Raw genomic sequence first — 25,289 nt, 5'->3', positions numbered from 1 at the left:
TTTCCCAACCTATTGCTCTGCAATGTGTTTCCTAGATCTTTCTTTCTGGCTGCCGCATCAACACCCACTTCCCATGGCATGGAAATCCTATGAGAATGGAGGAAAGTGGAGCTACTATTATGAAATCAATGTCTATACTGGCTGATTTATTTAATTCCATCATGAAGAATATCAATATTAATAGCCTATGGTAGATATTCCATTGCACAAAATAATTGATCAGAAGTGTATTGTAGTAGATATAATCTGATCTGAATCTGTAGCAGTTAATTTAAAATGATGAAACTAAACACTGGCTGTCAACACAGGAATTATTGCCTTTAGGATATTAAAAACTGCACACCCTGAGACAAGATACCTAGCATCATTGCCCAAATTGATTACTCTTGAACACTCAGTACAGCATATACTCGTCTGTAGATATCTTTGGAAGCTTCGTTACTGAAACATAGGATTAGTGATACATTTATGGGTATATATTTAATAGCATTGAGTACAGAATTATTGTCAGTATAGAGTTTGTTTACAGTATTTTGACAGAGGTTGACATATTTGGAGCCTGTGTCCACATCTGCATATTATTTCGTTTGCATTAGTTATTTTTTGTTAAATGCTCTTTGAGTAAAAACTTTTACATTCTCATATTCTTCAAAAACAAAGGGGCAATTCTTCCCATGTTCTAACGAGGACAATGCAGTGGATTTGGTACCATATAAGCTGCACTCTGGAGAAAACCTCAGGCAATGCAAATTGGCGTGTTCTGTGGCAGTGAAGTCAGAGAACTGGCTCACAAAATATAATGTAGCTATATCAGTGGTTCTTTGTGACTTATCTATGTGATTGTGCATTTATCTGATGTAAGGAGAAAAGATGCCTGTGCCTAAATAATGTAGGGAAACTATATTTTCCTACTTTTTTTTAATTGTGGTCTTTCCATTCCTTTCTCAATGGTGTCCTGTGAACTTCGGTGCAACATGCTTTGTAAAGCCTTAGCAACAAAAAGATAGCTCTCTACAAATTTTTGAATCTAATACCTAAACCCTCTGAAGTGTTTGGGTTTAAGGATTGTCGTCTTTTTGAGGAATTGCCTATTTTAAGTATTCATTACTCAAGCTAACAGATACTGAAAATGGCTTTAAATAATCTGGTGGGTTTTTCCTTGCTTGCTTGCTTTGTTTATTTTATTTAAGGGATAGGATGGCTTGCTTCTAGTTCTTGAACTTCTAGAGTTCATATTTGAAGGCTGCTTTTTTCTCTGCAACTAGAAATGCTAATTGATTTTGATTTGAGTTATCAATGTAAAATAACAAAAAATAAATTCCATGTTAAAATACCCTTTCTAAAACGTGCCTGTGATCTAGATTTTGTGGAGACAGTAATTGCTTTGCCAGTCTGTAGGTTGGAGCAATCTGTAAAACCTGAAAGAATAATGTCAGTCACCACCAGCTGAAGCAATTGCTTGTGGACAAATTCAAACCCAGAACAGGAAAGTCAATTTTCAACATTACCACTGTAGTTCAGAGAGATGTTTAAATGGAAGGGGGAGGGAGGTGAGCTATAGGTATGTGCATTGCTAAGAGAGAAAGGAGCTACAATGAAGAAAATAAACATCAAAGCTGCTGGAAGGAACAATATAAATTTGTAACAGAGTTTCAGCAAAAGCAGCTATTATATTTGCCTCTTTCTTATATCCTGGCTCCCTTTTGACTAAAACAGCTTCTTGTGATAATACTGTCTGTCCTCCAGCATCATTTGCATCTCTATCACAGATGCTGGAGAAGCATAGAGCAGCCTTTTTTCCCAAACGTTCAAGCATTCAGACAAGTGCCAGATTCAGCACTACAAGGGCGATATTCTGAGGGCCAAGGTGAGCTGCAGGGGAGGGAGAAGGAGGGAACAAAGATGGGATGCTCAACCTTCAGGCCAAAGAAAGTCAGTGGGTGCCTTATAGGGGAAGGATTTTTCCAGTGCCAGTCTGGAAAGACTGTAACCAGTGTGATTTGTAGCATTTTTCAGAAATAGGTTCATTTCAGCGAAGTGCTGTTCACAGGAGTTGTAGAAGATTTCCAATAGCACAATGTTTTGGGAACCCAGCAGTAACTTGCTATGCCTCAGAGTCACCGGTGGAATTCAAAACTGGGCAGCAAAGATGCTCCCTACACAGTACAGTGATGGCCTGAAATCAATAGAAAGCAGGTAGTTTCAGAGGAATAATTTTGTTTGGGACAGCATATCACAGCACATGCCAACATAAATGTTCTGATTTTGTTGCACACTTACAAATTCATGGAAGCAAACTGAGATGACCTGTGCAAATATCTATACATACTCACTAATCAGGCTGCATGATTTGGAAATGGCATAGGGATGAGTCAGGGTGCACAAAATCTCAGCGTGCAAGGTTTTCAGTTAACCTCATGCTTTTGAGTATTGGCATTTTTTTTTTTTTTTTTTTTTTTAAGGTATTATACAGATATAGGCCTGTTATAGAACTGGATGCATGAACAACTTTCTGTTTTACTGAAGCATTCAATATTTTACTTGCTACCTAAGGAATGGCCAGAGAGTTTTGTATTCTCCAAGCTCTGAACAAATGACACAGTTGAGGTAGCTTGTGCTGCTAGAAATGTGTCCAGGAAATCATTATATCGAACACATCTTGCTCTGGTGATCTGCAGTTTCTTAGGCTTTTGGAGACCCTCAACAGTTCTCACGCACAGTGTGCCAAATGGAGAGCAGGGCTTCCTAGCAACTTGTTTGTGACCACACAGATGTCCAACCTTTGCTGAAACATGGTAAAGAAACAAAACCCTAAGACTTCACACATCTGTCATGACTGGGAGGTTACTTTAGGACATGCAGGATCCTGTACATGTTGGCAAGTTTCATGAATTTACTGTAAGTTTTCCAATATATATTAATAATGAGGGAATAGGGGGAATTTTCCTTCATTGTATTATTTTAGCTTCTTGACCCTTTTGACAGAAGGAATATATTAGCTTTCAGTTAAAAATTCTCTAAGCCAGATATCTGTGGAGAAATGCTTTATGCATGGCTTTGAAATCTTGTAATAATTAGGTGGATAAAACAATTTGGAATACCTGAAAAATCTCATTATTTAGCTGGACAGGTTTAGACTTTCTTAATCATCTAGAGTTGGTGATACTTTTCAGCTGTGAGGGAAGACACAAAGAGCTTGGCTGTTCAGGTGTTTTTGAAAATACACTCCAAATGTCAGTTCAGGAATGTTTTAAAATAGCAAGCTGTTCACCACAGGGTTGCAAATGGATGGCCTAGGACCTAACTGAATAAATAAGTTGGCTGCAGGAAAAGAATTGAAAGAGAAAAGGAGGAGGGAAGAAAGAAGGGCATTCCCCAAGATAAATTAACATCTGTGAAATAAGACACTTCTAACTGTATGCTAATGGCCTAAATGTTTCCATATTCAATTAAGTAATAAGTCCCGAGTTGGCAATATCATCCCAAAACATTCATTTACTAAGCGAAGGCTCCACTGGGATAGCAGAGGCACCATAATGAACTGACGTGGGCAGTAAGACATGCTAATGCCTACTTCAGAGGGAATTACCACTTTCATAATGCAATTTACAGCAAGAATTTAGTTGTTAGAAGGGTTTTTTTCCTCTTCATTATGACAGTGTAATTATGACTCTAGTGGCTCAGAATTATTTCAAGAGGAGTGAGTTACCAAAGCTTTTGTACTGAGTATTCTCAGGCACTTTGAATACGGGACTAAGTGCTGCTGCTTTGATAAATAATAATCAAATAGAAGGTTCACATAGGACAGCAGTCTACTTACAGCTGATCTCATCCTCCTTCACTGTGTTCTACTTGTAATGTACTTAATGTGTTCTTTTTTCTACTGTGTATTATTATTTATCCATTTGGTTAAAAAAAAAAAGCAAAACATAATACCTGCTGTAAATCAGCCTAGTTCAACAATAACAACAAGCTCTGATACAGTATTTTCATTTACAGATGTTGATGCATCTGTATAGTACAGTCAATGTCACCATATTTATTTACAGATGGAGAATTGGAAGTATAAGAAGGCTGAATTGAGCTTTGTCATCTCTGAGGCAGGCTGTCTGAGGGTTGGGAACAAAACAAAGAGTTTTTTGAGACTCTGTGTGGTGCCCATTGCTATATAGTCAATGAAACTATGCTAGTTTATTCCATTTGTGGCATTGGCCTATTATGCAACTGCAACAAAGAATAACAGACTTACAGGTATCTCTGAAAGAAACCCTTGTGGTTTGTGTCAGGAGTTCTTATGATAGAGCCAGGTTACCTTGGTATAAATCCTGCCAACATAAAAAGAACGTTATTTCCAGGCCCTGCAACTAACAGCACTGGCACCCAATATTTGTCCATATCCAACATTGTAGAGTGGGTGACCTTGCAGATGTTTCAGCTGTGTTACCTGAAAATCTGTCATGAGTGTGTAGAATTATATAGGTAGCTGTAGCTGGTTCTTGCTTGTTATTATGAGTGTAGGAGTACTAGCTATTTTGAATAGACTGAATTTTCTACAACCATTTATGCATAACAGGTGTCTAGAATCCCTCTAGAATTGCTTTCAAAACTACATCTAAATGCAGTGAAAGATTCTTCCAGTGGCTACTCAAAGCCGTAAGCAATTTATTAAGTCATTGTCTAGTAGACAGTCTTTCACTTTAGCCTTTGAACTTGAAAGAGTGCATCTGAACATGGAAATAATCCTTCTTGATGTTTTGTGCTCCCTCTGGTTGCATTCAGGTATTCTTCTGTGTTTTCAGACCAGCCAGGCACTATTATATACTTGGTGTCAGTGGTCTTTGTTTGGAATAACTGCTCCTGAATAGACTCAATGTTAGTTTGTTTGTTTTTTTCCCTACAGTTGTCTTAGGAAAATATTGTAAGACATGGTGCTTGGCATATATTGCAATGGTCTTGTAAGACAGAAACTTATTTGGTGCAATATGCTTTTTTATATTTCTCTTTCTGAGAGGCATTGTGAGAATGACCGCACATTTGTTTCGTAAGGCAGTATTTGCAAAAACTTTTACAATTATGGCAAACTTCTCATCTTCATATTGTAGTAGATCTGGCTTCTTCTAGAAGCTGAACTGGATTTGCTGGAGCCTGGAAAGGCAGCTCAGCTAAAACAAAAGCTATCTGCTCTGGTAAGGCATTTTGTTCAAGCTTGAAATAAACAGCTTAAATGTAATGCATGCCCTTTCGTGCATCATTGGCACCGTCACAGTCTGTGGGTGATTGACATTCCCATGAAGAGGAAGAGGATTTGGTAATTCATTCATATCACAAGCTTGTTACTGATGGGGTATTTGTTTCCACAGGTGACTGCAATACCATATGAAAGTCAGGTACCTGTAGCTTTGAAACCATGTCAGAGATGTCTCCTGATGGATCTGGATGTCACTTGAACCCCCCCCCCCCCCGGCGTGTGTATGGAGCATATAATTCATTCATAGAGGTCCTGACAAGAAACTTTTAGGCCCTTGGTAGTCAAACTAGAAGACGCTTTTTGCAGGACCCTAATGAATACACTGCTAAATGTGTTAGGAAGCTTTGGAAAAACTAGAAATGAATAGTATGTGATTGTCAGATGCCTTGTATCACTTAAAACTAAAATAAATGCTAAGCTGAAAAAAATTAATAATAATAGATAAAAAGGACTTTTGCATTTATAATACTCATTTTATCTTTAGGTTTCATAGTCTTTTACAAAAATCTCTGACTCCATTTTGCAGTCAGGTGAGCTGAAGCAAGAAAGAAATGCGAGGCTAAATTGTCCAGTGTCAAGTCAACAGGAGAGTTGATTATTTTCCTTTTACGTGGTACTAGGATGCCTTACAGCCTCCCTGTTTGGTATATTAGACACACTAGCAGGTTTTGAAGATAGGTCAGACAGTACATGGGGAATAGCTAGGAATTTTTTCTCCTTTTGTGATTTAATAGACTCTTTTGCTCTGTTTGCCCTCTAAGGGAACCAATGGATTTAATATCTAATTTCTCTCATCTGCCACCAGAATGCAAATGTGATGCCAGGTGAATATACTTTCAAGAATACTTAACCTAATGAGCATGTAAAGCCTAGTAATTATCAGTTGTTTATCTGCTCTGTTATATAATTGTTTTCAGTAGTAGGTACCTACCACACACTAAGACATCTTAGTGTTGGCCAGTGACAGATTTCTGTGTAGCTTCTCTTGCTCTTACAGTGGAACCAAACAAAGAAACGCAACATATTCAGCCGCTTTCAGGACCCTGTGAATACCAATTGGAATATGCTGCTTTGAATACACAACCATGTTAATAACCAGAATTTAGCATTTGATCCGCCTGTGGTCCAACATGTATAGCAACAATGACAGGCTTATAATACTGTATGTGCCACACAGGCAAAAATGTTGAAAGAGCAGACAATGCTTTCTGGTTGATACAAAAAGGATGCAACCATTTGTTTCTGGCCTTCACAAGCTGCGGAGCTTGTACATAAAAGAAGCAACATGTAAAACAAGAAAAATAGTTCAGAAAAGTTCATTAGTGTCAAATTTGATAACAATGATAAAAGACAAAAAAATTTAAGAGAACAGCAACAAAAAGACAAACTAGAACTGAGCCATCTGGTTCCCTAACTGCACTAGGCAGGAGTGCTGGTGTTGAAGCCATTTGGAACAATTAACCGTAGTGGCTTGAGCTGGAGCTGGGAATAAACACAACAGTCTATATTTCATTGTATATGTTTTCATTGAGTGCCACTACAGTGCCACCATTTTTTGATGTTTTGGTTTTTTTTCCATAGAATGGTTTGGGTTGGAAGGGACCTTAAAGATAGATCATCTAGTTCCAACCCCCCTTGCATGGGCAGGGACACCTTCCACTAGACCAGGTTGCTCAAAGCCCCGTCCAACCTGGCCTTGTTGGCCTTCGTGGGCTGAAATATTTCAGCAGAGCTCAGATGTGAACCGATAAGCTGCTGTTATCAACTGTATGTATTCTTCCAAAGTGAGTTTGAATAATAAACTGCTTTCTCCTAGGGTTGTGGTCCCAAAAGCAAGGATAGAGTTATAAGATGTGCAGAAAGTGGGGCTCAGAGATGCTCTTCAAGCGAAGACTTCTTCCAAAAGCAGCCCTGTGCCTGGGGGACGCATGAGTTTTAGTGTAGGTTTGGGGCTAGGCATGAGCAGGTCTTACACTGGGCAGTGCTGGGTCCATTCCCACTCAAAACTTCCTAACTCTGAGTCTTCTTTTTTTTTTTTTTTCTTTTCCTTGTGCTAAATATGGATGGTGCATGTGTTAGCATCAAGCCTGGCCCCACAGCAAGCTGGAACAAGATGGATGGAGCTCCTGCACAGCAGCTGGGGGATGGCAGATCCCCACCAACTGAAAAGCATTAGGGCTTCCACTAGCAGGAGAAACTCATGGATTTGGCTGCAACCTGAGCACCAGCTTTCAATGTCTATGATTCCTGAAAGACCAATGTTGATTGCAGTGCTGTCAAAATGAGTTTTGTATTTGAGAGACGCCTTGCTGCTATGGCACTGACATTTCACGTATTTGCAACACTGGGCTGTAGTTTCTCTTCCAGTCAGACAAGTTGTGGTCTGGCGTATTCCCCAAGCAGTCCTCATACTGAAGTGTTTTCTTTTGCCACCTGTCCTTGCCTGGTCATATAATTTAGCATAATTAGGGCTGTGCATGATATTCCAAAGCAGTTTAATAGATAATTTGCTTCAGAGTATTTGTAAATAAATTCCCCTCGAGACCTGTTTGCATCTTTAGGTGCCTAAGGTCTTAATGACAAGTGAGTTGGTGCTAAAACAGCAATGCTACTACTTTCAAGTCAGGTTTCCTCACCTTGAGGCTACATCCATGAGGGGTTTAGGAAAAGAGAGGTTATAATTTGCTTTTACAGACATTTCTGGGGACTGCGGTGTTCTGTCTGGGGCTGAGTGACATTCTAAGAGGTGTGAAATTCCTTCCTAGCTTTGGAAATACAAAAGAAAAGTCACAGACATCACTTCAATTTGAACCCTGGAAATGAATGAAAGTCCCATGGAGCGTTATACGGGAGGGGCAGGTGTCTCAGCCCCAACAGTGAATGGCTTTGGCAAGCACTTAACTGATGGTTGTGTAATAACTGCTGCAGAGGAGGTGTCTGGGGCTTCATGTCATTCGTTTCTTTGCTATGCAGGAGGGTTGTGCAGGGGATTAATTCTTACCAGTGTCTTTTGGCTCTTAAAACGTTACCTTCACAAATTGCTGTATGTCGTCTTAGACAGCTCATATACTCCAATAGCGTAATTTTTATGTCTCCTCATAAAGTCATGAGTGAATATTTCCACTTCTGTAGCATTATTTGATCTTCTCTGCTCTTTGGAAATGAGCTGCATTACAACAAGTACAAACAAAGCAATCCTGAACAGAGTTGCCTGGGTCTCAGAAATACTTGAGCACAGAGATATAGGTAGAAAACCAAAATCCTCTTACTTAACTTCATAGCTACCACAAAGTCCATAGTTGCCTAGAGTTTAAAAATATAGTTGCTTTGGCACCTGACATGCAGCTTTTGCATATGCTCTGAACTGTAACCACTTTGATTTTTTGGGGGGAAAACCCCATAGGTGATCTAGCTTAATTTTTTTGGCAGTAATTTCTGGAACTAATATGAAATAACAGGAGGAATTATAAACCATAAATGTTTTGAATTCTGTGGTCACAGTATTTCTGATCATTACTGAGACCTGAATTTTTGAACCAAGCACTCATGGGTTATTTTTTGCCTGATATGGGATTTACAGTCTAAGAAAGTCTTTGGGTAAATGATGCACTCGGAAGAAATAATGCTTTGATGAAGCTGCTTTCAGCACAAAGTTCAGCAGACACAAGCCGTGTGTTCAGAGCCACCAGCAGTGATGGTGGTACTGTTCCCACTCACTGCCAGAAAATATCATAGTTGCTGGAGCAGTTGCCCAGTAAAAGGAGTACATGAACCAGGGGATTATGCACGCACCTCTCCTGTGCAGCTGGATCATTGTATATAAGGGACGGCCAGCATGAACTGTACCTAATCTCAATATCAGGTGTGCGTCACTGAGTGTTTGGGATCCTGGCTGGATCATGCTGTGGTTTCCTTCCCGATCACACACCTGGTTTTCCTTCTTTGCAGAAGCAGTCACAGGAGTGAGTGAGGTAGTATGTACCTAGGTCTTGTCCTAGAAGAAACTCAAGCACAGATGGAGCACCCAGAAGTAGGAGCTTGAAAGTACTCCCCAGTCTCTTGGTTTTGACATAGCTAGTGATGCCTATCTAAGTGCTGTAGAGCAAGCTGGGTCAGAAAAAGGATTTCAGATTGCCTTCCTTCCAGTGTTTCCTTTTGTCTGGTTTTGTCATGTCTATGCAGAGCACTAGGTGCTGGGAAGGCCATTCTTAAGGGAGTAACTCTACCCTTTTACAAGGAACTAGGATGTCTAATTGAGTCCATACATGTAACTCCCCCATCACTCTCTTAAAAGTTAAGTGCAGCAATGCTCGTGGATTTTTCAAGTGAGCAACCTAAAGTTGAAAACGAGCTGCAACGTGTGTTTAAGAAGCTATATTTTCTAAGTGATTAGATCTCACTAAATCTGTGTGGCAGCATATGATCAGTAAGAAGCCCAGTTCCTATTAGAATACTCTCTTATTTATGACTGGCCGATATACCCTCATCTGTCATCACTTCACTCTTACAATCTGTTTTCTAAATAAAATCATAACTTAACCATATGCTTGACAGAATTATGTAGCAGCTTTAGTGTGTTTATTCTTCACTCTGCTGTATACATCAGTCCACACTCGGTTTGAAAGTCTGTTCTTTATTATGTTGTAAACTCAGCTGGGCCATTCGTATCCTGTGGGTATTAAGAGAACAGCCGTTTAGATTCAGATTTGTCCAGTGACAGAGTATAGGAGGCAGCATTCAAAATCCTTAAGAGATGCATTACCTTTCCTTCACAATGATTATAGTTTAAAGGTTTGAGATTTACAGAAAATTGTTTCATGTACCTTATAGTATACTGTCTCTTTTTTCCTCTTATTGGCAATCAATATTTTATAAGATGAAACAGAAGCAAGTTGTTCAGATGTTGGACTTCTCTTTGGCTTAGCCAGCATAAAACCAGAGGCTGGGTACAATGCTCCTGTGATACAATGATTTAATCTTTGAAGAATATGTTACCAGCTGATTGGGGGAATTAAAACCTGGCCTGCTGCCATACAAAACTCAGCAAGCTACCACTAAATCTTTGTGGTTCATAGGGAAAGATTGGCTTGAAGTCAAAAAATAGATATAAACAGTGAGAGAAGACACTTAATATATATATTCCAACCCCAATAAAATGGACTTCATTTCAGATACATGTCAGAATTGCTATGTATTTCTTTGAAGCTGATAACTGAAGTTATTAAGCCAAAAGAACTGATTGTCTTAAATCTTAATACAGTCTCAGGAGGAGAAAAATGGTGTTGCACCAAGGTAGAAAATGAGACCTCACTCTGTTCCAGTCACTTACGAACGCTTTGCAAATGAAAGTCATTAAGGTAGACTGCAGCTGGACTCAGGAAGGAATATGACGTGGGTTTGGCACCTGAAAGCGTTTTGTTTAGATTATGGGTTTGGGATTTTTTTTTTTTTTTAGTTTTTAATTCATTGGTAATGCTTTCAGAGCACTTTGCAGCACCTAAGTGACTTTGCAGCCTAGATCGTGTTGATTGCTAATGGTGCTGTGTTCCCATGTTGTTTAGAAACTCCTGAAATTGTGTTATGGAAAAGGTACATCTCAAGGTGGAGACTGCATAGTTGGGAGTGGTTATTTGTACAGATGCTTTCTGGTTTTGAATGTTGTCAACAAAGGACTGCACAGCTATAAACCTGATTGCTCTGGTTGTCATAGAGCCGGTATTTGTAGGACGCCATTCAGTGAAGAACTGTATACATGTGGTTTACTTACTTTTCAATACATCAATATATCTCTTTAAAATGGGAAATCTTTTCAAAGATTTCAAAAATCATTTAGAAAAATGTATGAACATGTAGTCTACTATTTAACAGAGGCAACTTGGAAAATGTTATCTACAATGGCACTCTTAGTCATAATTATAGTCTGGGGGCTACTGCAGTATAAACCTCAATAACAAATCAGACTAAGTGGGGCTCAAGCTGATCAAATACATTGCAGTAACACAAAGAAACTACGTATCAGATGTCCTTGGAATCCCAGAAAACTTCTACTTATGTGACAGAATTAAAATTGGTCTTACACAGATGTTATTTATATTCTGATATTAATAAACAGTCTGTTTCAAGCAGAACTCAAACCTAGAGTTTCTCTATTTAGTGATAGGGAATTTAAAAATAGGTTTGTAATGGGAAAGATTAATTTAGTGAAGTGACAATAATTTTAGAATAATAATATGCTTATTCATAATATATGTAGTGCCATCTCTTCCACATTCTTTTGTGTATACTAAGTGCCCCCTTCTTTTTATCTTACGTAAATTATGTACTACCTTGCATTGTCAAAAATTGTACTTATCTTTAATAAGCAGTAATTAGTAACTACATGGCAAAGTCCTATCTTTAATGGTCTGGTAACAATGCAAGAAAGATTGGACAATAGCATTAGAACAGGTCCTTTTCTCTGGAGTGCAAACTGGAGACAGCCTGTGAACATTTTCATTAAATACAAAGGCCTTAAAAACATCCTGTAGCTCTGAAGATACAGAACTGCCAGAAACCTTTTCCTGAAAAGGGAACTGCAGAAATGACAAAGATAGATTCGTGTGTTTAGTAGGTGAGCTGAGGGTGGAAACGTAGTTAGGCAAAAGCAAATCAAAGCGCAAAATTTTTATTTAGATGAGTGAATTTTGGGAAGCTTTAGTACCTTAGGGAAGCTAATAGATGTGGTACCTCTCAGGGTTTAAAAAATGAATGGTGTCTCCTGTTTCCATGGGAAATTTGTAAGATCAATTATACACATGTTTTTGAGAAGATTTATTAAATTGTTCAGAAGTTTTATAGATGTCTCAAAACTACTGGTGAAAATGTAGTACGTTCTGGAAGCAACATGGCTTATTTTGAGATGTATTATGGATGCTGGAAGTGTTCCCAACCTTGAATAAATCATTTCACATATTTTTAACTACCTGCCTAGGAATCTTGAAATGAGAAACAGACATAATAAATAATTTATTGTGCAGAACAGGAGCAAATATGTGTATTACACCCTTTGATTTCCAAACACATTTTGCTGAGCAAAGCCATGTGATTTAATACAACTTTGCAATATATTGCTGTTTCACCAGTGTCTTAAAATAAACTTATATGCAATGAACCTGAGCTATCCTCAGTGGCCAATGGGCAGTTTTCTAGCAATAGCAATATCAGCTTTAGAATTCAGTGCTCTTGAGTAAAAGCCTTTTTCTGTTCTTCTGGTCCTAGAGCTTATTTTGCAAGGGGCTGCTTTCTCATTGCAAGCTAGCAGAGCCTTGAAGCAGCCCCAGTTTGTGTCAATGGCAACAGCCAAAATTTCTGAAAGGACTTCTAAGGAAGCCAGAAAGAAATTAATGGACTGAAAGGTTCCTTGATTATAAGTAAATATCATATTTTTATTGCGTGAATGCTAAAAGCAAAAGACCCCAAAAGAGACAAGGAATTATGAACATGGAATGGAGAAGGCATGGAGAGCTCCTTAGGGATAAAAGTGAGAATGAGGCTTGCAAATTTCTGAGTGGGCAAGAACACACAAAAATAGTAGTTTTCTATGTTTAGGGAAACAGGATTTCGATACTCCCTGAAAAACTACACGGAATGCATTACAGAACTTGAGGGTTGGTATAAAACTGAATAAACTTTGTGGGTGCAGGGGTTCCAACTAATCTATGTTCTTCTGTGATCTTAGCCATGAGCAACTGAATTAGAGACACATGTTTGCAAATGTGAACATTCATCCTGGGTGTCTCATTCTGGAGTATATTTCTGTGAAAGACAATCAAAACTGGATTGTGAGAAGAACAGTGAGCTTGTAGTATTTTTTGAGGAAAATACTATTTGTGCATTTTGAACACCAGAACACTATAGTCCGACTTGACTGACTCTACTTTTTTTTTGTCAAGCGTGTGGCAGGAGAAGAGACCTGCTAGTAACTAGTCTCTTTAATTCTGGTGCATGGCCTCACCCAAACCTTCTTTGGCACTTGCTTTGTTCAGGGTGGTACAGACGATATTTTTTTTTTCTGTAAATATTTCTTTCAGAGGAGTGGTACAGAAGTGTTCTTTCTCTTAGAGCCTTGCTGGCACCCTGCTTTATGTCACTGTAATAGTCACTTACTTGGCATACCATGGGCTACAGTGAAGTAATCCCAGTTTCTCTATTTCTCTCCCAGAAGGGAGTGATAGTATTGTTATAGGAACATGGCACACTGAGGATAGCAGAGCTCATTTTCTCTCCTTGTCCTGTTCCAGTTGAGAGGAAATTCTTTGCTATGATGTCATTAAAAAAACAGTGTCGTGACTGCAGGGTAAAGTGATTCCAGGAGCAGAGCCAGTATGTGTGAGTCAAAAGGAAGGCCACCTAGCCCTTAAGTACTCACCTAAGGCTGATGAGTTTTCTTTCTATTACTATTGGCTTGATGAAACTTCATTTTTGACCTTTGGAAGTACAATGTCCTGATGGGACTTGTAGCTTCTTTGCTTTCAAAGTGACTTCACAGGACATGAAACTAGTGAGAGGAACATTTCGTATATCTTGCTTGAATTAATTCTGATCTGACTTATACCCAATTTCATTCAAATCAGTGCAGATGAGAGCTGGCAATTTGAATAGACGTAGCAATTTGGAGAGGGGGTACAGAAGAGCTTTTTAAAATCCACACGGAGTGCATGTCCTCAGTCTCTGAGCACAGGTAAAATGCAGGAAACTCTGAATTATTAGTTCTTTTTTTGTCTGTCTCTCTTGTTTGCTCGAGTCCAATTATTCAGAACTCAAAATATCCTATTATATCATGGGGTAAATAGCTATGCTTCTCAGCAGTGTTGGGAAATTAGCGAGCATTTGAAAATGTGAATCTACCATATTGCTGTATTATCATTAGTTTGAGTATGTATTGCAAATAACATTTTGAAGACCAGTTTTCTTTTTAACTTTGAAAGAGATGAATATGAATTATTGAAATAATGGGCTAAAATCTTAGTTTAAATTGGATTCTGTTTCTTTAAATGATATTTTACTATGAATTTCTGTTTTGTCTAATGTTGCATTTAGCTATCTTTGTTTTTCACCAGGTAGTAGTCTTTTCCTGCATCACCAATATCAGTAGCATTTAGCTTCTATTTTAATTAATCCATTATTCTGAGCAGAGCACATCTCAAGACAGTGTTATGGCACCGATCAGTCAATGCATAACCAAATACGATAATGCCTCTGATACATAGTATCATACTGAGTGGCCCAGTTTCAAAATTTCAGTCTAACTTTGCTCTGCTTCAAGGACAAACTTAATGAACATTTGACATCTGATAATTTGTTCTAACCGTATATACCAGAGCTATTGCCTACCTGCTAATACAAGTAGGATTTGCTAACAGCACTACCTAGTATTTGACTCTCCAGTGCTGTTCATGGCTTTTCTTCCCTTCAGAATGGGTTTTTATCGCCAGGTGGAGTGAAAGTTAATTAGTATACCCTCCTACATTGTTGAAGTACATACATATGTATAGTGATAGCTCTGTCAGAAACAGTTTCCTAGAGGGAAGGTCTTCAAATTAGCCTTCAGAAGGGCCTGTCAGATTTTTAAATTTTTTTTTTTTTTCAGTGTGTACAATTTTAGTAAATCTCCTCTAGCAGTCACTCCCTGACTTCCAGGCAGATATTTTTGAAGAGGAAAAATTTCCTTATTTAGCAAAACCTTGGGGCTGATTTATTGCCCCTTGTACCCACAGTTCTCTGCCTCTGTTGGAAATACCCTACTTGACTCTGTTCTGTGCAGGGAATTGTGCTGTATGCCAGATCTTGCACGAGGCACCCAGTGTGCCCGTGACAGCTGCTGTTTTAGCTGATACCAACATCTGTTTTCAACATTAGAGCAAGGAAATTCCAAAACGAAGAATATGAGGTGTTAGGGCTTTTTGCTCAGGAAACAACCTCTCCAAAGGAGGCTACTCACAGACTCCCCATCCCTATGGACTGAGAGCAAAGAGTAGGACGTTACGTGTAGCGACTGGTGGTTTTATGCTGTCTTTCCCCAAACTAGCCCTTTTGCAACAAGTAGCTCTTGATGATGTTTTCAATATTAGCAAGTAGTGATTCCTAAAACACCACAGGAGGTTTCTGTCATTGTGATGTAGCTGAATTACAAGCTTTGCCATGACTTTTACACAATCCTAATGGACTGTAATCCTTATAATACGACAGGTTTGTGACTGAGATTACTAAATTATTTACCCCCAGCATATTTCTTTTTTTTAATACATTTGTTTTCTACCTCTTAAGTGAAAGCGATACATCAACAGAAAACCAGAGATTTTTTTTCATCAATCTGTTACCAGCAGCCAGCACTTCAGCCAACAGGAAAGGTTGGGGTTTTTAATAAAATATATTATACTGGGTTTTTTCCATATTTCCTGACCAAGAAAGGCACTTTCAAGGGAACCTTTGTCACCACAGAGAGGGGAATGACACTTGCTTTTTTCTTTTTATGACAGTCTGTGCTACAATGTCTTTGTTTCCCCAGCCCCACATTGACCTTCTGCAACTCTGCAGAAGTCACCTAGGAGTCCCCAGTCTCAGGGCTCTTTCTACACACCCCACTACAGCACCCTGATAAAGAATAGATTTAAATACTCAGATCGGTTGTCACTCCCTCACCCCGACCCTTTGGCATGCACGGTTGTTTTTATGGTTCGATTGTGCTCTTTGCTTGCAGCACGTGTGTCATGTCACCACCAGTTTTCTCACAGTAGGACCCGTGATGGCAGGGGCTGTTGTTTAATTAGTCTCTCTACAAACTGCCTCAAGTTGTAAAGGCAGTTGTTCAAAGGAATATGCAGTAGAGTGTAACGCATGCTGAGCTACCTTTATTGTGGACTTGAAATAGGTCTTCAAAGAAAACTTTCTGTTTAAAGAATCTCTGTGCAAAATGGCTCATGAAGTGCTAATTTCAATGCAGTTGAATGAACTGTGGACCAAATTCTTCATTGCCATGTTTATTGATTCATCATTTACCTCTCTGCAATTTGGGAATAAAACAGTGTGATTTCAGAATGATAGCACTGTGTGCACATTTTGTGCAGGAGAAATTCCTGCTACAGCTGGAAAAATGTTCTTTATGAAACAGATGTCTGCCTCTCCCCTGCCTTAAACTCATTAAAAAACATAAAACAGCCTAAAAGGTGAGAGTACTATCTGTGACTTTACTTTTCACCAATTGCCTAGAAATACCTTGATCTAAAAGCTAAGCAGGGATGGGCCAGCTCTGCTCTTGCATTAGAAATCTTCAGAGAGCTATGTTGTACCTGGGATCCCATGGATGAGGGTATTTTCCTTTCAAATCAGCATGGCTCTGTTGCCCTGTTGTCATCTGTGGGAATTTTATCCTGAGTCACAAATAAATATAAATCCAGTGTTAACTTCTGTCTATTGTGTTAGGAAGCTCAATTAGGTTTTGCAGGTTTTTCAATATTGTGAATTTTAACCCAGTTATCAAAATACCAATGTGTTGTATTCTGCCAACCTCAGTTGCCTGTGATGTTTCAGTGGGTCACAGAGCTAGGTTGTGGCTTCTACAGTGACTTTCATGGGAATAGAACATACTAAATGTCTCAAAGCAGTTACTATGAAGACAAATCTTCAACTGAAGGCCATGGCTCGGAAAGGGGGGATGGGGTATTCACAGAGGCCTCTGCTGCTGCTAGCATCTTATTCGGAAAAGTGGGGGTTTTTTAACTGGTAATATTCAGTCACATTCAGTTTTTGCGAACAGATTTTTATCTCTTAACCATCCTACAGTGTCAGTTGGAATGTAAACATTACTGTTCAGTTTGCATCCTCAGCATACTTTCAGAGTGAGTCTCTGTCCTCGCCTACTGTACTTCGATTTATAATACAGAGCAGTTGTGAAGTACACAGGTTAGATTCCTTTCCAACTAAGCTAAACCAGAAGATGTGGTCACCAAATGTGCTCCATCAGCTAAAGCAACATCAGACTACAGAACCAGGCTAGGACAGCAGCAGGTACAGCCACTGAATCTTCAGCAGCATAGACACGGTGTCCTCAGTATCGTTTCACTCCATACGTAGTCTCCTGTTGCACTACGGACAGATCTCCGAGACTCCCTTACAAACTCTGGTACTGAAGGCGGTGTGTGGCGTGTGTTGAGGGAAGGGAGTGAATTATATCCTCGGTGCTAAATTCCGCAGGAAGGCCTGCTGGGTCTGCTCCAACTTAAACAGGCAAGCTGCAGTGTCTCAGCGTGCTTGAGGGTTACAGTAGCCCCACACCAGAAAGGCAAGTGGCTTGAGTTTGGGTGTCAGGTCTACACCAGCACTACATGCATTTAAACTGATGACGTGCTCTCTGAGGTCTGATCAGAGCTGTACCTGGAGTGTGTTGCAGTTCCTATCTGGTGTCCGGACCCAGGCTCGGAGGGGACAGTGCATGGCCCAGACTTGCTTCAGTGCACAGTCAGGAGAAGACTGCTGCATGTGGCTGAAACCGAGAATCTTTTTTGAACATTAGTTTTGACCACAAGTCTATCAAAACTGTCAACCACCCGCAAACGGGTTTGAGTTTGTGAGTGCACATCCACTTGGCAAAGCACAAGAGTTAATTGATGAGAGGCGAAGCTAAGCAATCAGGCACTGGGATTTTACTGGATCTGAGTGATGCCTTAATCCCTGGGCAGACTGTTAATTTCCTTCTTACTACAACCATATGGGTTTCCCATGCTGAATGGTAGTGTTATGCTGTGTTGTAAAATCCTTACTGTCTAACAGGAGCATGGAGATTCCTGAAACTATAGCTCACGTTTCTTACAGTTTAAAGAATGAGGGAAAGTCAATGTCTGATAAACTTACGGTTTAAGTTATTTTCCTGGGCTCCCTTTCTGCAATTTTTCTCTCTCTGTCATGGTTTCTTCAGCCTCCATGTACTCCATCACTCTCAGCACTTTATCATCTAGCGATTTTATCCATTGTGTTGATGTTTTGGTTGTCTGATAAAAGGGCTCGTATTTCTTAGCAGATTTTGTCCTACCAGCTGGTAGCCAGGGGTACAACCTTTTTATTTTCAAAAACAACTGCCTAGTGGTCACTTCTGCCTAGAGAATTTTAAAAAGTGGCAAATGATTTAAAGTGTTAACATTTTTGGCTGATTGCTACTGGGCTTTTGCTGCAGAAGTAAAAAATTACAGTCATTGCCACAAGTAAGGTTCCTGTATGTCAGCTCACTAAAACTTTTTAAAACCTCTATTTTAAAAAAAGCAATTTGCTTCCAAAAATTGTGACTCATTAAACCTGGTGTCTAAAGCTACAAAGTTTTAATATTAAATAAAAGAAAAATGTACATGCACTATAATACTTGTTCAGTCCGTATTTTAAGTTCTCATATATTTCACTTTGACCACTGATAGGTGGACATTAGGGGTTTCTCCTACATTTTAGTTCCACAGTAGGGTTGTTAGAACAATTGTATGCTGTGATGAGAAGTCTCTAACTCCTTCTCATCTTTCTTATATTAAAACACACAAATAGAATAAACCAGTCCAAGGATATGCATGAAATTTGAGGCTGAGAGGAGATGCAATTATTAGTTTTTCAGGATTTATATGTGGAGAGGATTACTAGCTGCCTTTGTGTTCCTGCAAAATAGCTCTGTCCTGGAGAGCAATCGACAGGGAGGTTTTTGTGTAATTCCAAGTGATCTCTGCTTCTGCTTGCTTGGATCAGCCAAGCCCTCTTCTATGGCTCTTCCAGTAATAAAATCATAACTGTAACTGTGCTTTGACATGCACTAGGGTTAACTGCTGCAGCTGGATACAGACAACGTTGCGTATACCCTACATTAAGGACACAGAATAATTTTGGGCAGTGTCATTTTTGTATTAATTGAACTCCCTTCTGCATCAGTGGCTTCATTGAGCTATTAGGGTTTGCCTGCAGCAGAACTCCTTGCTATTATTTAGCAAATGTTGCTTTGGTAGCCACTCGTGCAGATGACAGAAAGGTGGTTAAATATGTCTGTATAGATGTATAGTGTTCAGCCTGAGTTTTTATGTATATAACAAAAATTCCTATTTGAATTGCTTAGTGAATATCTATTTTACGCCGATAGCAACTCTTTGGAGCAATGCAGGCTTTTTTCTCCATTAAAGAATCTGAACTCTTTCTTTTGTACACTTACTTTACATTTTCTTTACTGTAGACCTGATTCTGTAAACCTTAAGTAATGTCATCGGGAATCATCAGAATTGCTCCCATGAGCGAGGAAAAACACCTTCATAAAAAAGGGTTTGCAGGCCCAGGATTTTTGCAGCAAAGATTGTTATATGCTGTTTTTCTGTCTCTCTGATGCTATTCTTTGAACATGACATACATGTCATTGAACGAAGGACAAATGCAGCACATATGGATTCCTGGGTCTTTTAAAAAATTTTTGGACAAGTTAATGTAATGGTACAGCTTGCCGTAAATTGCTCCTGGGTTACCTCCTAGAGGGGGCTGCATATAGGCAATGGATGAGAGGATTCCTGTGTAAGAGAACTAAGTATTCACAATTTCTGTGATGTCCAGAAAATGATTTTATCTGCAGCTGTGAGAAGTTGCTAGGGAACAGTGCTAAGTCATTTTCACTGATCGGTCTTCGTTAGCACTGTTGAGGCAATATTCTCTTTCGTTGCTCAGTGATACTGCCATTTCATTTCACATTGGGATGGGATTTGGAAATACCTCAGAACTGTCCTGCTTATGAAGTTTGAAATAAACTTTCTAGTAAAGAACCTTTTTTAGATCACCTCCAAGCACCAAACCCTTCACCAAGAGTGCCATGACTTTCAAGGTGTCACTGTGAAGAAGTGAAAGGGCAGATTCAGTGTCCAGCGCTGGGGCTGCAGGAGGTGAGCCCTCCCTGGGAAGAACATTAGGCTCACAAAGCATTTGTGCAGTTGAGTCTCTCCAGCAGAGGACAGGAACATTTTGGGAGATTCTTTTGAGATGAACGTGCTATCTGCATTTATGACATTACTGTGATTGCTAGTACATTTTAGCCTCAGCCTTGAAGCATTTGCTTTAAGGTGCACACTCTTTTTCACTGAACATCAGACAGCTGGTAGTCACATTGAAGGGAGTTTGGGTAGTGGTTGTTGATCTGCTTGATAATTCTGCTTGGTAAGTCAAAATTCTTGTAGTTTTAATTGCTGGCAGCATCCCTCCATTCAAGTCTTGTAAAAAGGTGATTAGCCAGGTCTTAGCTCTGGAGTAGTATCTGCATCCCTCAACAATTATGTCCTAATGTGTGAATTCAAAACAAAAAGGTCCTGCACCAGACACTGCTTTGCAGATAAAGCCAAAGAAATAGTCTTACCAACCCCATTGCTTCTTGGTATACATAGAGAACATACAGCTCTATTCCTATTTCTGCAACTGTTTGTTTTGGAAGACTTGTACTGCACGGTTCACCAGCCTTGTCGTCTTTATTCACTATGCTCCTAATGTTCTCAGCCAATTTAAGTGAATCCAGAAGAATTTCTCCACTTCTTGCTTGCCCACTCAGCATAAAAATATATGTACGTGTACATAAACACACACACAAATGTCCCTACAGCACTTAAAAACCTGTTTTGTTGTTCTATGCTCTGTTTTACTTCCTTGCAATGGATAACTGGGTAATCCTTCCTTACACTCACCTTGTGGTCTAGGTGGTTCTCTGGGGGTTGCTCATGACCAACTTCACTCACATGCTTGCTGTGGTATGGTACCTGTTCCCTACCATGTTTTTCACCTGTGAAATGGGGCAAATGGCACTCTATTTTCACTGCACAGAGTCCCCAGTACTGTGCTTTGTTTTTCCCATCCTTTCTTAAATCTAAGTCTAATTTAAAAAATCATTGGTTGCACAGGCTGTGCTGTTAGCAGCTTTGCCAATGTTTGGCCAGGAAAGGAAGGGATGTGTTGCATTGTTTTCTTTTTACAAGCAGTTTAGAAGGATATGTTTCAGACCCTACATCATGTTTTTGCATTTATTTTGGAAACAGTAGTTGGAAACAGACCATAGGGCTCCCAACCACTTTAAATCAGCAGGCAGCACTATTTATCTTTGCCTTTCATTTCTGTAAACAAACACCTTTCCTTCACACCCTTGAATACATAAATATTTTGTTTTGTTTAGTATTGTTGCTCATTGTTGCCCAATTTTCTATTCCTGTAGGAGAAAGTGCCATACAGCTGGGAGAGGTGACAGTAAGTCAGTGTTATGTCACGACACTGCATTTGCCAAGCAGTTTGGGGTAAAAAGATCATGGATTACCTCCTCACCTTGACCTCTAACTATCAACCTTAAGACAGTATCTGCTCTTAAACATCTCTGCGCTTGTTTCATAATTCATATTGAGATATGGCTATGGACAGGAGTACCAGCTTGTCCCTTAACACAATAATACCTCCTCAGAACACAGCTAACAGCAACGTTGTCAGTTGTAACAGTGGTGTCTTGCCTATTGTACTACTGAGATTTTTTTGCCTGCCAGTAGCATACATTTCTACAGTGCCACTTCAGGTTAAAATGCTGCTATTTTCCTCTTTCTCACTGCTTTGCCACTTATTTGACATCACGTACAGTCCACAAGATGGAATTAGCAGAAGGGTGCACCAGCCAGACTGCTGGCTGACACAGACATGGAGTTTACGAACAAAGTACCTGTTTCTGACTTTTCCTTCACGTTGGGAGTCCCAAGATGACCGCTGCTGGGGTCCCCGGGGAGGCACAGTGCTATTCTTATTACTCATATAACTCCTAAGGTTTGCTTCCTGAGCTCTAATTCAGGATCTTTCTGAAACAAAACGATCCAGTTCTGCAGGCCACGAAGGGTTCTGGTTCCCGCTGAGGATCGGGCCCTCTCACGGCTTGTTTGGTAAGTGAATAGAGGTCAGAGCTACAAACACTATATTTGTTTCTGCTTTAAATTGATTTGTGTGCATTCTTTCCCTTTTATTCTCCAGACTTGTGCATTTTACATTTTGCAAAATATGTTTTTAATAAGGACTTTCTTTTTGAAAGCCGCAGGAATAAAATCTAAATCTGTGTGTGTAATGCGTGCATGTATACATATATATGCAACTGTGTGCAAGCACATAAACTCTAAGCACAATAGACAATTTTGGCAAGTCCAAGAGATACATATTACAAAGAGATCTATTTTATTTAACTCCTGGTATGCACAATTCAGCTTTTGAAGCCTAAATAGGTCGTGTGCCCTTTTGCTAATTAAATTTTGTTATAAATCCACCTGGGCTATATTTTTGTAATATCTCCATTTGAATGAGGGTAGTTTAGTGTCTGGGTGGAATGGTTTTTCCTCCTGAAATCTTAATTAGATGGAGAACATGTTATGCTTTGGAAAAGCTGCATTGCAAACCCATAGATAAACAGATTGATTTAATTTTAATCTGCTTTCATGGTGATGCATAATGATAACTGGTTTCTGTCTCACAGGGCTGGAAACCACAGACCTTAATAAGAGTTTGTGGGTATATTATACAGCTTTAAATAGCTTATGTTGTGCTAGACCGCTCTCCATAAATTATTCTAACTCCATCAGTATCTCAGGGACTCCCGATTCTCTTCTGTTGTGGATTTTCAATCAGTGAAACTATTAGTGTAATCTGAAGAAACTTTGAGGCATCTTCTCTGAAAACAACTGACAACACTGGTTTGTACATGAAGTATTCAACGGGGAAAACAAAACAAAACAAAAAACCTTACAGAAGCCAGCTCTGTACATTAAATCCTGGCATCCAAATGCTACCTTTTATAAGCCATGCCAAAATTGATTACGAAATTAAAAGCCAGACATTCAGATGGTTAGTATGACGTGTCTTACTACATGACCTAATTTTTGTGATATGTCATTCCTGTTGCACTGAGAAAGCTGCAATTTTGTTTAGTCAGTTCTAAACCAGTTTGTTTAAATGGGCCCTTCTCAAATACAGTTCTTTCCACTGAAAGAGTTTAAACCATGAAGGCTTGCTCCTGATAGGCAAAACTTTTTTTTTTTTTTTTTTTTTTTTAAATGGTCTATTTCTTCAGGGGTTCGTGATAGATACAAATCCAGAAAGCCTTTGTACATTTGGTTTTCATCCACTCACTGCAAATAAGCCTTAAGTTTAACAAAAACAGGCTGAGTTCTGCCTGTTTTCTCAATGACAGACACATTTTATTTTTGATTGATGTTCAAAGAGATGAATCTCTTTCAGACTCAAGTTCTGTCCTATATTAGCTTCAGCCATAAAGAGCAATTAAACTGCAGAGGAAGGCAAAAGAAGAGTATGGCCTTAAAGTGTATAAATTTAGCATCACCTTAATGTTGTACATAAAATTAGAAGCGGAAATGCTGGGAACACAAATTCCAACCAGTCCTCCTTGCACTGTGGAGTGGTTAATTGGATGAGCTCTGTTTATATAAGAAATGTGTCCAGGTCAGTCTTTAGAAGTCAATAGGAAAAAAAATGCTTTTGCAAAAGGAAGTGACTGGAACACTTATGCTAAAAGTGTTTACCCTGATTCCTGTTTTGCTACAAGAACCCCCCACAGTAACACAAAGTTCCAGCACTAGCTGAGGTAGAAGTGGTGTCTTCCGATACCAAGAAGCCCTAATCTATTGAGGACTTCTCAAACAGGAGGAGAGTGTGCTGCAAGTACAGATTTTCAGGAAGACTGGAAAGACAAAGGGACCTGCTGTCCACTGAATTACCTCTGGTTTTTGCTTTCACCAGGAAGCTTGGCTCCACGCTTCACACTCTTTTACTTTTGTTATATTTGGTGTGCTCTCTAACAAACATACTTAATTCTCATTCCAGTGCTATTCATTAGCTTACTAGCTTTTCTGGCATTCAGAAACCTGTCTTTCCTGTGTTGTCTTTAATTTGGGTACTCCAAAATCAAAAAGAAGCCTGTCTGGAAGTAAAGGCAGAAAATTTGCTGCTGTTTGCCACTGCTATCTAACATTTCAGTGCATTTTAATACGATTCTTTGAGCACAGAGAGCTGCAGGTGCAGCACAAGCAGTGTAAGTTAAGAAATGGGTCACTGCCACATAAGCATATATTTTGGCTCTAGATCATCTCTCTGAACCTGTTGAAAGTAACCAAAACCAAAAAAATTGGCAATAGTCTGAAGGATGATGATGGTGTGCAGTAACACATATTCCTTTTTCCATGCTTGAAAAGAGAATGGAACTGGTCCTGGGATTGCTTAGTAGAATCAAGCCTCTGGGAGGAGGTGAAACATCAGGATGTAAATGTCAGACTGAAGCATTCTGGTATCAAAATGTCTCATTTATGCAACATGCAGCAATAGAATGACCTCAGACACTGCAGAGGATGACTGCATTTAATATACGCCAAGTGTTAGCTTTGAGACAGTGATCATTCTGCTCTTACTGACTTGCCAGCAAGAGACAGCTACCTGGGAATTCTTTGAATAGATCTACAGCTTAGTCATGCCAAAATTGCTGTCTAGATTTTTAGATCCCATGGTAGCATCCAGTCCCATGCTACCTGATTGTCAAGCTATGACATTTAATTCTGGTCTTCAGAAAGACCCTGATGAGCTCTGTCAGTTCATGATTAGAGTCTGGAGGATGGCTATTTTAGCTTTTCAGCCTCTTTGAAGCTCACATCAGTGGAGCTCCAGGAAACACCGACTGGATGTTTCCACCTCCAGCAGCAGTAATATGTTATTGGATCAAGAGGTCATGTCACTGGAAAGAGCCTGCATGAAGAGCAACCCATGGCCATCAGCAAAAATGGGCTCTGGGCAATGACATACATTGGGCATTTACAGGTTAGGACCGTGAATACTTTCAGGGTTTCTTGCAGGGAGTGTTTTGCTGCTGTCTTAGATCAGTGCGTTAGACTTTCCAGTGAGTGGAAATGAACCCGATTTCTTCATCTTATGACATGAAGAGCTATGGTCGGGTCCCTTTCTGCTCACATTTTGCTTGCCTTTGGTTTGAAAT

The 25,289-nt window shown here is 39.5% G+C and overlaps 1 protein-coding gene across 1 annotated transcript in view; it reads left to right on the top strand.

Annotated features, from left to right (window-relative positions):
* TMEM132D (transmembrane protein 132D) overlaps positions 1–25,289 on the top strand; it is a 276,562-nt gene that overhangs the window by 84,462 nt on the left and 166,811 nt on the right. The gene's annotated exons all lie outside the window — the stretch shown is intronic.

The sequence above is a fragment of the Aquila chrysaetos genome, chromosome 9 (assembly GCF_900496995.4).
Source record: "Aquila chrysaetos chrysaetos chromosome 9, bAquChr1.4, whole genome shotgun sequence".
NCBI classification, from domain to species: Eukaryota; Metazoa; Chordata; class Aves; order Accipitriformes; family Accipitridae; genus Aquila; species Aquila chrysaetos.
Note: the sequence above shows the minus strand (reverse complement) of the source record. Positions and strands in the feature narration are given on the sequence as shown.